This window comes from Artemia sp. Qi Xiang Cuo, chromosome 6 (genome assembly GCF_049724085.1).
Source record: "Artemia sp. Qi Xiang Cuo chromosome 6, ASM4972408v1, whole genome shotgun sequence".
NCBI lineage: Eukaryota > Metazoa > Arthropoda > Branchiopoda > Anostraca > Artemiidae > Artemia > Artemia sp. Qi Xiang Cuo.
Genome location: NC_142799.1, coordinates 18,266,976 through 18,280,814, shown reverse-complemented (window position 1 = coordinate 18,280,814; position 13,839 = coordinate 18,266,976).

Below are 13,839 nucleotides of genomic sequence, written 5' to 3'. Positions count from 1 at the left end.
CCAGAACTTTCAACTACATTGAGCAAAATGGCTATATCAATATTTTGATTGGATGTGTTTGGGGAAATAGTGGGCGTGGAAGGGGTGTTAATTGCCTTCCAATCACTTTCGACCATTAAAAAGGGAACTTTCCATAGTCATTTAAATTTCCAATCGAATGAACCCTTTCTGAAGTTTCTACGACAACGCTTTCTATAAAAACCTGATAGCGCCCAGGGCATAACCTACAACCCTTTCCCTGGGGGCTGTGGAGGGGTTGTTATCCTCAAAGACCTAATTTCCTGAATTTTCAACTGCGTTGAACAAAATGGCTATCTTAAAGTTTTGATTGAATGTGTTTGGGGAAAAGGTGTTTTGAGAAGGGGGTTAGTTGCCCTCCAATCACTTTCGACTATTAAAAAGGGCAATAGCCTTTTGAATTTCCAATCGAGTGAGTCCTTTTTGAAGTTTCTACGACAAAGCTTTCTATAAAAAACAGTATATGCCCCCAGGGCATAACTTACAACCGTTGCCCTGAGGGCTGTGGGCGAGTGTCCTCCTCAAAAACATAATTTCTTTCTGGAAATCAGTTACGCTTAACAAAATGGCTATCTCAAGATCTTGATTGGATCTATTTAGAGAACTGGTTGGCGTGGAAAGCGTTGTTAGTTACCTTTTAATCACTTTCGAATCTTAGAAATGGCAATAGAACTCGTTGATTTCCAATTCAATGAAACCCTTTTGAAGTTTCTACAACGATCCCTTCCATATGGTCCCTCTGGAAAAAAAAAATAATAAATAATAATAAAACATTGGAGCCGTATGGTCTACTATAGGCAACGCTATGGTGTTGCCTCTGATTTCCATTGAAAAAAATTCACTTTTTTATTTTAGTTTTCAGTTCAAAATCGCTGAAGTTATTATATAAACTGCAAAAATATTTAAGCATTCAGATCAGCCTGATCCTGTACATAAATCAAAGTGACAGCCAAAAAAACGAACTAATCTTTTAGCTAAAAACGAGTGATCCTTTACTAAGAGACTGTCTACACCTACGATCCATTTGATTAATCTTTGCCAAATTCGGTTACTCATTAATCTGTGGCTCATTTTTATCAGGTTTAATTTTATCATTTGCATTCGTTTAAAACTTATTTGCAATTACAAGTTATTTGTATTTTTTATTTAATTTTGTTCTTTCTTGATTATGACCGTTGGATATATACTTGAAATATTCGTCCGGGATCGAAAGCAAAGTCGTTATTTCTCACATCTTCTTATAGACACAGACATATCATCTCTTTCGACTCATGATCATTTCGGACGCGTACTTGGAGAGCCCAAACCATGAGCCTTGGGACAAAGTCCTCCCCCTTCCAACACCATTAATGTTCACATTTTGCACCTCATTCAGCCCACGATCGTTCAGGGATGATCTGGATAAACGTTTACAGCAATCACGTTTCCTAAAAAGTAGAGCATTTTAAGGCCACGATCTTTCAGGGAGAAAATCGAAATTAACCCAACTTACGAGGATTTAATATAAAAAGAGAACCCAGTAATATTCTTCATTTTAAACCAAGACCTTTTGATCGTTTTAGCAAAAGACAGGTTAGTCGACAGGCAAACTTAACTGGTAGGGGCAGAATTCTTGCCAAATCCAATTTATGAAGTCTTTTATTTGTTCTAACTTGGTTTTTATTGGTTTCTTTCAGTGCATCTTCTGTTTTGTTAGGTTTGACTTCTAAAGATTAGTTTTTCTTTAGCACTGAGGACGGCTTGGCGGAGGTCGTTACTGAAATAACTGTTTTTGCTTTTTCGCTTCGTTTTTTTAACTGACATTTTTCTCTTGGTTTGCTCAATTATTTCTATTTTTTTTTCGTTTCCCGTCTAGTACCCTAAAAAGCATCCAAAACAAAACGAAATATGTACCAATTACCCTTCGCCCTTTCCATATTTGAATGCATGCTAAAGAAGATAATGTATCACGAAAAATTTTCTTTAGAAATGTCCTTATCGACATCAATGATATTAATTTATTATTTGCCTAATTATGTCATATTATGAACTCTCTATCAGCTATCATTATGTCACGTGCGTCATGAACGTGCTATCAGTTGCTATTCTAAAGGTTTAAATTATAATGATTGCAAAAAAAGGAAAAATGGCTCTAATCATTTAACGGCGTACGATCAGGATGCAATACATTTGAAACCAAAAGAAAAGTCATATTTGGTCCGAAGACAGAAAAAAAAACAATGGCCCTTTGTCCCATAAAAGAAAATAACAGTGACACGTTTTGTAATGACATTTTGGCAAAGACAGCTAAATTGAAGATAGAAAAAACTATGACAAAATAGTTTGTGCTAACAAACTATTTTGTAACAAACTTCGGTCCCTAAATCATACTTATTAAAATATCCTTGAGTGATTCTAGTTCAAAACGTTGCAAAACGCCAACCTATCGGCAAAAAATTGAGCAAAATCTCCCTTTCTTGGGCAACGTTATTCCATTGATAAATAGCAGCTGCGCATTTCTGTAACAGACGTTCGATTCTCTAATTACCCTGCCAGCTTACCCTGGATAAAGCGTATTGCCGTGGATTTTGACTTACCTTTGCAAGCATTTCTTTCAATTTATCTCCTGCTTGGACAGCGTCAATCCACTGATAGATAGCAGCCGTGCATTGCTGTCGCAGACCTTCGGATTCTCTAATTGTCGTGTTCCTTTCGTAATAAAGGGTTTCGCATTGCTTTTCTAATCTTGAAGCCTTTTCCTAAATAGAAAAATCACATTAAAATTGGCGGTTTTACGGCTAAGGAGAGGAGTGTTTTCGAAATTAAAAGGGAGCAGTCGTCTGTGTAGTTCGTCATAAAAGGGCGCTTTGAATACATATCAGCAGTTTTATATTTAAGAGGACACGTTGTGACACAAGTAACATATGTCACATCTTGTCCCACGTAATACGTCCAAAAACCAGATTTCAAACGTCAAGCCCATCGCAAAAGATGGGGCTTTCCCTCTTGTATAAAGTTCTGAAATGAATCCTATTCACTGAATATAAGGTACTGATGGAAATCAGTTGCTGATGCTCCACAATCGGAAAAAATGTTTTCTATAGCTGAGAAAACTTAAGATAGGATTGCTATATTGAAGATTTGAAACGTAAAGTAATGATTCGAATTATTTATAAGAGTAAATAATCTCATAACAAACGATTTCAATTATTATAAATGAATAGCTTCAATAGCGTTTTAATCAATTAAAAAGCTTTATTTAAAAAACAAAGTAACGCCCCATTTTTTATATATATATATATTTTTTTGGTCCATAAAAGAGCGTAAGCCACGATGAAGAACATAAGGAATATCAAAACCGGAACACAAAGCAGTGTTTATAGAATTGCATGTCTTATAGTAGATTTTAGAACAAACAGCAACAATTTTGCATCCACTGATTTAACTGCTAAAAGAAAGGGTTCTTGAATGCGAATCAATTATTAAGAATGTATTAAACAACAATCGTGAACCAGAGTTTTGTCAATCAGCGTTACTCGAGTCAACTTATCCCTACGCCATTCCAACCCTATCAATGCAACTCTGGTTTGAGAGATTTTGCATCAGCAAAATATTCTATAACAAAGGCTTCTTGTTCTCTCTTGCTATCAACTGGAAACCATAATCACCCTCCCAATTGCTGCCTGTCCATGTCCTTTTGATTCCCCGTACCTATCAACAACCTAGATCATTCAACCCCCAATACTGCCGTTCCGAGGTCCTAACATCCAAAACTGAACCCTTCCCAGGGAACACTCCCGAACTATTGACAAGCTTCCGGAATTTCCCGTGTTATTGGACTCAAAACACATAGATGTTATAGCATTTACAGAAATGCCATGATCCAGTTCCATGATCCAGAATCCCTCATTTTGTAAAATTATTCACAGTATATTAAGCTCATTCCCCCAGATCTAGGACTAGGAAATAAAGTGGTGGCCTTTTACTTTTTAGTAAGAGAATCCTTTACCCAAAAACAATTCCAATCCCTAGTTTATCTGAGTATGACGAAATTCTTTGGTTAAGTATCAGGCCGAAGCTACTCCCCCGTACCGTTAAACCTTATTGCAATAGCTGTCTTTTATTACTCGCCGAACCAAAATGTTGATGAAAAGTTCAGATTCACCAAGCAATTGTAGGCAACCGATGATTTTGTTATTTCTAAGTATCCCAATGCTGGACAATTTTTAATTGATGATGCTAATGCTATTAAGGAGGATTCAACTTGTTTTTCTCTTATGGTTAACCAAATGGTTAAAATCGTAATAGCTAGAGGAAACACCTCTCTTGATGATATTCTTAATAATATCTCTTACTAGGTTGCTAGCTACCGCTGCAACCCGGATGAATGATTTTACAGTCCCACCTCAGCTTTACCTCATTTGGTGGGAGTTACCGCCTTCTTAGTAACCCTGGCGGTCTTTCCTTTGTTACATGGCTGAATACTCAAGATTGGTCGTGGTTTTACGATTCACAAAATTTTGATAAAAACATTGCTACTTTCCATAAAAAGTTAAACAAGCAAAAATTTAATTTCTTTACCAGAAATTTTTTTTTTCATAAATGCTCCAGTGATCGGCCCTACATCAATCAGCCCATGGAGACACTAATCTAAAGCTGTAATGCTGCTCAGAAATGCTGCGAAATAAACTAAAGCTGTTCAGAAATGGTAAATTGGATGACGCTAATAAACTAAAGAAAGTAATACTAAAGAAAAAACTAAAGAGTTATTCGTAAAGCTGTTCGATACTAATATAAAAGTTGTAGAAAAACAAAGTCGAATGGCAGGATACTTGACCAGCTAAATTTCAACCTACCTGAACCCCCTGCAGTTACCATCGATAGCCTTAAAAGTTTTTTTGGCATCCCCCTTCCCATTATTTGAGTTACGCTTCCTTTGTCCACCCTGGCATTTTCAGGTAAGAGTCATATAAAACTGAATATATCCCAATAAGAGCAACGCTAATAATTTTAAAAAAAAATGCGAAGTCTCATACTGTCTCCTTTCCAAAAAAAAAAAAAAAAAAAATTGGTTAGATATGGCCGGAGAATAGCTCCAGCATTTGTATCGAGGGGGGGGGGGAAGAGGGGTCCATTCCGGATAGTCAAGGGGCATGAGCTAAATAATAGTTTTTCTCTAAATTTTTGGGTGGGGGCAACTCCCCCCCCCCCCCCCCCGAAACGATGCCCCTGAATACAGGAGAGGTAGGTTGTGCGCCCGTTAAAAAAAGCCACGAAAAACCTTCGCTCGTAATACACTTTTCCGAATGGACACTAGCCACCCAGATTGCAAACTCTTCAAGCCGTTTCCCAACCTGTTCCTACCTTGTATTCCGTTGGCTGTTGTACCTCCAGATATGAAAAAAACCTTTGCCCCCCACATTACTGAAAGAATAAATAATAAACAAATAAACGAAAAATATAAGCAATAAACAAATCAACGAAAGATAAACGATAAAAAATATAAACGAAAAACTAAACAAATTATAGCGCTAGTTTCCCTATTCTTATTAAATGGTACAGTCGCTGTCCATGTTTAGTATTTGTCCCCTGTTTTTGTTTCCGTTCATTTGTTCATCTCCCTTTTAATTTTTTGTTTTATTTACATTTCTGACAATTTTTATTTTGGCATTCTTTTGCAGTTTTTTTTTTTTGTTTCTGTTGTTTTTTATGCTTTTTTGTTTGTCCTGTTTTAATTACAGGAGCTAAATATTTTTTTATAACTACAATTTTCTATAAGCACATTACTGCACATGGAGCTCTTTCCCATTAAAAATTGAATTCTTCATTTCTTCTTTTTTTAAGACATCCACTAGTGTAAGCTGCCACTTTGATTATTCAAACAGATTTTCACTGTCCTTGGTACCTAAGCATCAGTAAAGTACTCCTATTTACCGTAGCGGTTAAAAAAAAAGACAAGAAAGGAAAGAGCAAGTTAAAGGAAAGACTGGTTAAAGGAAAAGTAGAAAAAAAGGAAAGTGGAAACAGAAAGGAAAGAGCAAGTTTTGCATCGCATTACCTAGTTTACAATATCTGTTAATCACAGTTGTCGTGGGCATAGGGAGGGGGGCAGGGGGGGCATCTGGCCCCCCCCTAGACCTTGAAATTTATGACAAATACCTAACTGTTTGCTTTATAAAAAATGCAACCTATAGGAAAGCTGTAGAAAATTGATGAAAAAGCATAAAATCTCCAGACTTTCCTTTTGTCTTCCCCCCTTTCCCCCAGAATTGTCTAGATTTTTACAACTGTAGATATATTTTTCGTAAAATTCACCTGTTATTTAATGTTTCAACAAACTTGCCGTCCCCAAAATAAATTCCTCCGTAGCCTACGCGTCTATAAGTCACATAAAACCCTTAGAACTAAAACAAAAATAATTCTACCTTATACAGTTCCAACTCGCTGACAGCCGCAGAATGCGAAGCAATTAAGTCAGAATACATCTTCCTTTGAGCTTCAAGATCCTCTTTAATAGCGTCATACTTTCTTAGAGCAACATCTAGGAAATTCCCGTCGTGAACTCCAGTATCAGATTTTAACAAGTCCTTATAGAAAAAAAAACAAGAATAAAAATAAGACACATAGTACTACCCATGTAGAAAAGTGATTATCTCGTTATTTAGGGTAGGGGGGGGGGGAGTTGTATCACCTTTCTGTTTGGGGTTTCGACAGTGGTGATTCCAATACTACTACTACCAATAACAACTCACCGCAGCACCAAGCCACCTGAGGCCAACACAGCTACGCAAGCTCCTCCTCCATCCAAATCTATTCAAAGCCTCCCTTTTTATGCCCGCCCACATTTACTTTTTAGTAGGAGAATCCTTTACCCAAAAACAATTCCAATCCCTAGTTTATCTAAGTATGACGAAATTCTTTGGTTAAGTATCAGGCCGAAGCTACTCCCCCGTACCGTTAAACCTTATTGCAATAGCTGTCTTTTATTACTCGCCGAACCAAAATGTTGATGAAAAATGCAGATTCACCAAGCAATTGTAGGCAACCGATGATTTTGTTATTTCTAAGTTTCCCAATGCTGGACAATTTTTAATTGATGATGCTAATGCTATTAAGGAGGATTCAACTTGTTTTTCTCTTATGGTTAACCAAATGGTTAAAATCGTAATAGCTAGAGGAAACACCTCTCTTGATGTTATTCTTAATAATATGAATGATTTTACAGTCCCACCTCAGCTTTACTTCATTTGGTGGGAGTTACCGCCTTCTTAGTAACCCTGGCGGTCTTTCCTTTGTTACATGGCTGAATACTCAAGATTGGTCGTGGTTTTACGATTCACAAAATTTTGATAAAAACATTGCTACTTTCCATAAAAAGTTAAACAAGCAAAAATTTAATTTCTTTCCCAGAAACTTTTTTTTTCATAAATGCTCCAGTGATCGGCCCTACATCAATCAGCCCATGGAGACACTAATCTAAAGCTGTAATGCTGCTCAGAAATGCTGCGAAATAAACTAAAGCTGTTCAGAAATGGTAAATTGGATGACGCTAATAAACTAAAGAAAGTAATACTAAAGAAAAGACTTTGAATGAGAATGAGAGAGAGAGAATGAGAGAGAGAGAATGAGAGAGAGAGAATGAGAGAGAGAGAATGAGAGAGAGAGAGAGAGAGAGAAAGAGAGAAAGAGAGAGAGAGAGAGAGAGAGAGAGATAGAGAGAGAGAGAGAGAGAGAGAGAGAGAGAGAGAGAGAGAGAGAGAGAGAATGAGAGAGAGAGAATGAGAGAGAGAGAGAGAGAGAGAGAGAGAGAGAGAGAGAGAGAGAGAGAGAGAGAGAGAGAGAGAGAGAGAGAGAGAGAGAGAGAGAGAGAGATGAAAGGGGAGTCAGAATCTCGCCCCGAAACTAATCATCATACTTCACCATTGGAGAATTCAATAGGAAAGGTTATCCCCCTTGAAAAAAATTACCCAACGTACGATTACCCACTTTACTGCAACCAAAAAATATTTGAAACAAGTTATCTTTTGTCGCTACAACGTTGAAAAATCAAAAAGTATGACTTACGGTAGCATCTCCTTAGAAACGGTGTTTCTAAAGAGATCGCAAATTCCTTCTTCCTATGAAAAAAAAACTCAAATAAAATTCTCAAAATTGGAAACCCTTATTTTCCACGGGAGGATATTTATCGGGGGGGGGGGGTATTTGCCGGAGGGGTAATCACCAGGGGGGATAAACACCTAGAACCAACAATAAGACATTAAGGAGTATGACAAAATTATAGTATCCAATTATTTACAGCTTTAACTTTTAAGCGCTCTCAATAAGGGCATGGAGAAGCTATTAGGAGCTATTAGGAACTATTTCTATACATTATCGAATATAGCACCTTTTATATAATTTTTGTCTTCAAGGAGGAGAAGGGGTGAACCCCCCTCCCCTTCTTTGCAGATATTCCTATTGCAACAGCAACAGCTAATTAATATAAACTTTTATTCTTCATTGATTCAGCGGAACAAAAGTTGATAATAAATTTGAAAGACAAATGAGTAGCTTCTACCCCAATGGCAACAATATGCATATTTCTTTCTGTAATAGCCAACCAATGCTTTTTTTTTATTAGCCTGTTTTCTTCTCTTAATACCCACTTCTCTTTTTTATTACCTATTTCTTTTTTTAGAGCCTACTTCTTTTTAACAACCTATTTTCTGCACAGTAAGTAGCCCTTAGTATTATATTATCTGCACTGAAACTGTTTGAAACCTATAAACATGCCTTCTTTACTAAAAATTTCATTTGAACTCAAATTAACTTTAAACTTTAATTAAACTTCATTTTTTCATAAGTTTAAATTAATATTCTAGATCTATACCATTTAACCAATAATATTACCTTGTCCTTCTTTTTACTGGATTTAACTGGTGTTTTAGAAGAGTGGGCCCGTGGTGTAGCAATATCAGTTTTATCCTCAATTTCTGTCAAGTTTTTTCCGGCAGTTTGAATATGATTCCCTTTGCTACTGACATCATTTTTTTCTTTAGGTGGCTGAAAGAATAAGCTTATAAAGATAATATACAGCGATAGCTTAAGTACCAAAAAATCAGTGCTTTAATAGAGGATTGATAGAAGGAGCAACTCATTTTATCAGCCTTAGCTGAGTTTTCTTGAAAAGTACGGGAAAACAGATAAAAGAAGAAACTTCCTCATCTCTTAGAAGAAAGAAATTGATTGCATTCTTCTTATTCTTGCTTAAAAATGGGTCACATCTAATCCCGAGGGTTTTGCTGAGTCCTTTTTTAGACCCCAAAAGAACGCCAAAACGCCTGGTGATCAGAATGTGAATTTTTTCATTTTATTTGTCGCCTCTCTACCGCGACTCTCTACAGCAAGCTTCGAGGCCATTTCCACTGACAAGCCAAATTGTAAAATCCCAATCTGAATTGTAAATTTGCTGTTCCGCTGGTAATCTAGATTATGAAAATTTTTTCTACCGACAATCAGGATTGTACACTAGAAAGGAAAACTGTGGATTTGGATTGTTGATATTTCCCAGTCGTGAGTTGAGGTTTTGAACTCTGTTGTTCCACAGCTTGTGATCCAACAATACAGTTTCAAAAATTCTTTGTTCCACCGAGAAAGACGGTTTGTCAGTAAGAGCTAAGTTGTGAGGATTTTAATGTTGTTATTTTTTGGGTGGGGTGGACAGATTTTTTTTCTGATAATCCGAATGCAAATTGCCCAGTAATTTGGAAAAAATTTAGCCTAATAAATAATACTAGCTTTATTGGTTGAATAAGCCTACTGCTTTGAAGTAAATCAGCCCCCCCCCCCCCTTGTTGTCTTTATTATAATATTTAGCTCATGTCTAAGTCAGTTTCTACGGATTTTACTTTTGAAATGAATAGCCTAGCACCCAAGCCCTCTTTCCCAATATCAATTCACTCCTTGTTGTCATTATTATACAGTTTATGTTTAGTCACCTTAGTCAAAGTTTATCTAATGAATAATATCAAATTGATTGGTTGAAACAACCTACATCTTTGAATCTGTTTTTTTTTTTTTTTTTTTTTTTTTTTTTTTTTTTTTTTTTTTTTTTTTTTTTGTCATAAAGCTGTTTAAAGAACTTACCAAAAAATCACAATTAGTAAAATAAATAATATTTTAATGTTTTTTTTATTCAGTTTCAAACTGCATAGTTCAAACTGCAGAAAGGTACTTGGGGACGCTTTTATAAGGGAAGTCAAGCTTCAAAAGCTATTAAATGTAATTTCAAAGGTGGAAAAAAGGCCATGGGCTTGGTTCCAAATCATAGCATTTAGTCTAGCTCCAACGTCTATTATTAGCTCCAATGTCTATGTTTAATCAGCCTTTACAAACTTTAATTAATAAATAACATCAACTTGAATAGTTGAATTAGCCTACTTCTTTGAATGCTTATTTTTTGTCATAAAGTTGTTAAAAGAGCTTACAAAGAAATCAAAATCAGTAAAACCAATAGTACTTTAAAACTTGTTTTGTTTTTATTCAGTTTCAAACTGCAAACAAAAGTGGAAGGGTCTGAGAAATACTCCCATGAGGGAGGCCAAGCTTCAAAAGCTTTCAAAAAGTGGAGCCAAAGGTGGAAAGAAAAGGCCATGGGCCTGGTTCCACATCATAGCATTTAGTCTAGCTCCAACGTCTATAATTAGCTCCAATGTCTATGTTTAATCAGCCTTTACAAACTTTAATTAATAAATAACATCAACTTGATTAGTTGAATTAGCCTACTTCTTTGAATGCTTATTTTTTGTCATAAAGTTGTTAAAAGAGCTTACAAAGAAATCAAAATCAGTAAAACCAATAGTACTTTAAAACTTGTTTTGTTTTTATTCAGTTTCAAACTGCAAACAAAAGTGGAAGGGTCTGAGAAATACTCCCATGAGGGAGGCCAAGCTTCAAAAGCTTTCAAAAAGTGGAGCCAAAGGTGGAAAGAAAAGGCCATGGGCCTGGTTCCACATCATGACCTTTATTCTACCATTCGTAGGCAGTGGAGACACTTCCATAAATTTTAAAAGTTTTCCTCAAGCAGAGCATGAGTCTTCATCAGAGGTCATAGAAAAAGAAATAACATATGAAAACTCATTTTTCATTGAGGATGAAGAAGTAACCCATGAGCCAATTCAAAATGACATTTTTACTCCTAAAAAACAAAATGAATCCTAAAAGAGAGAGAAAAAAAAATAAGAAAAAATGGTAGTGCATTTGAAAGTGAAATTATGGAAAAAATGGACAATTTGATTCAAATCACGAATACACCAGATATTGAATATAGTGATACGCTATTTTTAAAAAGCATGCATGAGCCAATGAAAAGGTCGAGTGACCAGAGTAAAACTTCCCTGGAGATAAAAATGCAAGAGCTCATGTATGACATAGAATTTGGAGAAACATAAGTTTTATTTTTGATAAACAAGTACAATTTATCAGACTGTTTACAAACAACTAATTTTTTCTTCCTGTATTCGTGACATGATCATTCTGCCAAGGAACAGAGCCTTTTGCACTATTTAAATAACATTTTAACAGCTCCCTAACATTGACAGCAGGATGTGAAGATCTGTTGCAACTTTCTCTATTTAAGGGGTTGAAATTTTCTGTACCACCAACATGTCGCCAAACCCCTAGCTGTGGGCATTTTCGATAATACGGAGCACCAGGGTTCGATCCCCGCTGCAATAAGGTTGGGCGACAAGCTTGCTACTTGTCCCTGTAAAAAAAACCAGCAACTGAAATGGCGACTCGACGCCATATGTACCAGCAATGGCTCAGGAGGATCTTTATCCTTTTTTTATCCTCTAACTGAATTGTACGATTTCTATCCTTTGTATCTGTAAATGCTTGGGTGCAGTACCAATTCTGATCACCATCTAGTGCATAAGACATTAACAAATTATGGAGACATATTGTAGCCTCAATAATGTCCTTAGCTGTTTCAACCTTACAATAAATTTCAGTTCTAAAAATCCTCCTCCTTGCCACTAAACTTCCAAAGGCCTTTTCAATGGTTCTTCCGGCTCTGCTTAGTCTGTAATTAAAAATCTTTTTTTTTTTGGTCGTCAATTGCTGTTCAGGAAAAGGTCTCATTATATAAGCTTGAAGGGAGAAAGCCTGATCTGCTACAATAACATGAGGAAATTTATTATTAGTTTGAGGTAAGTTTGAATCCGGGGGGGGGGGGAAATCTCCTCTCTGCACAGCTTTTCCAATCACTATTTATTACACCATATTATACACCACCATCAATATTTCTTCCTCCAGACCCTACATCAACCGCAATAAACTTATAGTCAGGATCGCACATAGCCATTAAAGTCAAACTGAAGTGTTTCTTATAGCAATAGTGTTCTGATCCCGTCTTTGGTGGGCACTGAATTTTTACATGCTTTCCATCCAAAGCACCAATATAGATTAGAAAGTTCCGTTTTTCAAAGACCCCTTTGGTTGATTGCTTCAAAAGTTCCAGGGTAGGACTGGGTAAGTAATGAGGCTGGAGGGCATAATATATTGCTTTGCAAACGTCTGAAATAATCGAAGTCAATGTAGACCTACCAATTCTGTATTGAAATGAAAGAGACATTTTACTTTCTCCTGTAGCTAGGTATCTCAAAGTTACTGCCAAACGTTCTTCTGTTGAGATTGGCTGTCTCCATTTTTTTTACTTTTTTTATTTTTTTTATTTGAGTTTTGATGAGATTATGGATCATTTTAAACTGATCAGGATACATCCTGAAGTAATAAAAATAAAAATCAGGGTCTTCTTTATCAAGTTCTTTGATACGAAAAATTAAATGCACCATTAGCCGATCGCTGCTGAAAAACAGGTCTCACCCACAGTTTTGTCTTTTTTCGTTTGTTGCAAGTAAAATAAGGGCACAAGCAAAGCGAAAAGTATTCAAATTTTTGCCTTCATCTCTTGAAGGAAAAAATTTCAGGCGACAATTCGCCTTCAGTGCGGATTGTCAAGATATTTTCGCTTTTCATCGCAAACAATTTTTTTCGCGGACAGTTTTTTGTCGCGGTCAGTGAGAATTAAGCTTTAAAGCTTAGTTCTGACAGAGCGCAAATTTCGTATCGCCTAGCGAATTTCGCGTCGCCCCGCGGAAAAATACGCTTCGTTCATCGAAATCTTCGCTTCGCAGCGCTTCAAGCTCAAGTTGAAAAAATTCGCATCGCTATCGTCATTCGCTCCAGAAATTCTGTAAATAGGCCTCACCCACACATTTTTTTGGGTTTTTTTTCTCAAGTTCAAAACTGACTGGGCGAGCAAGCAAGCTGCAGCAGCACTGATGAGTCTAGAGAGAGAGAGAGAGAGAGAGAGAGAGAGAGAGAGAGAGAGAGAGAGAGAGAGAGAGAGAGAGAGAGAGAGAGAGAGAGAGAGAGAGAGAGAGAGAGAGAGAGAGAGAGAGAGAGAGAGAGAGAGAGAGAGAGAGAGAGAGAGAGAGAGAGAGAGAGAGAGAGAGAGAGAGAGAGAGAGAGAGAGAGAGAGAGAGAGAGAGAGAGAGAGAGAGAGAGAGAGAGAGAGAGAGAGAGAAAGAGAGAGAAAGAGAGAGAGAGAGAGAGAAAGAGAGAGAAAGAGAGAGAAAGAGAGAGACAGAGGGGGAAAGAGTAAAAAAGAGAAAGAGAGAGAGAGAGAGAGAGAGAGAGAGAGAGAGAGAGAGAGAGAGAGATAGAGAGAGAGAGAGAGAGAGAGATAGAGAGAGAGAGAGAGAGAGAGAGAGAGAGAGAGAGAGAGAGAGAGAGAGAGAGAGAGAGAGAGAGAGAGAGAGAGAGAGAGAGAGAGAGAGAGAGAGAGAGAGAGAGAGAGAG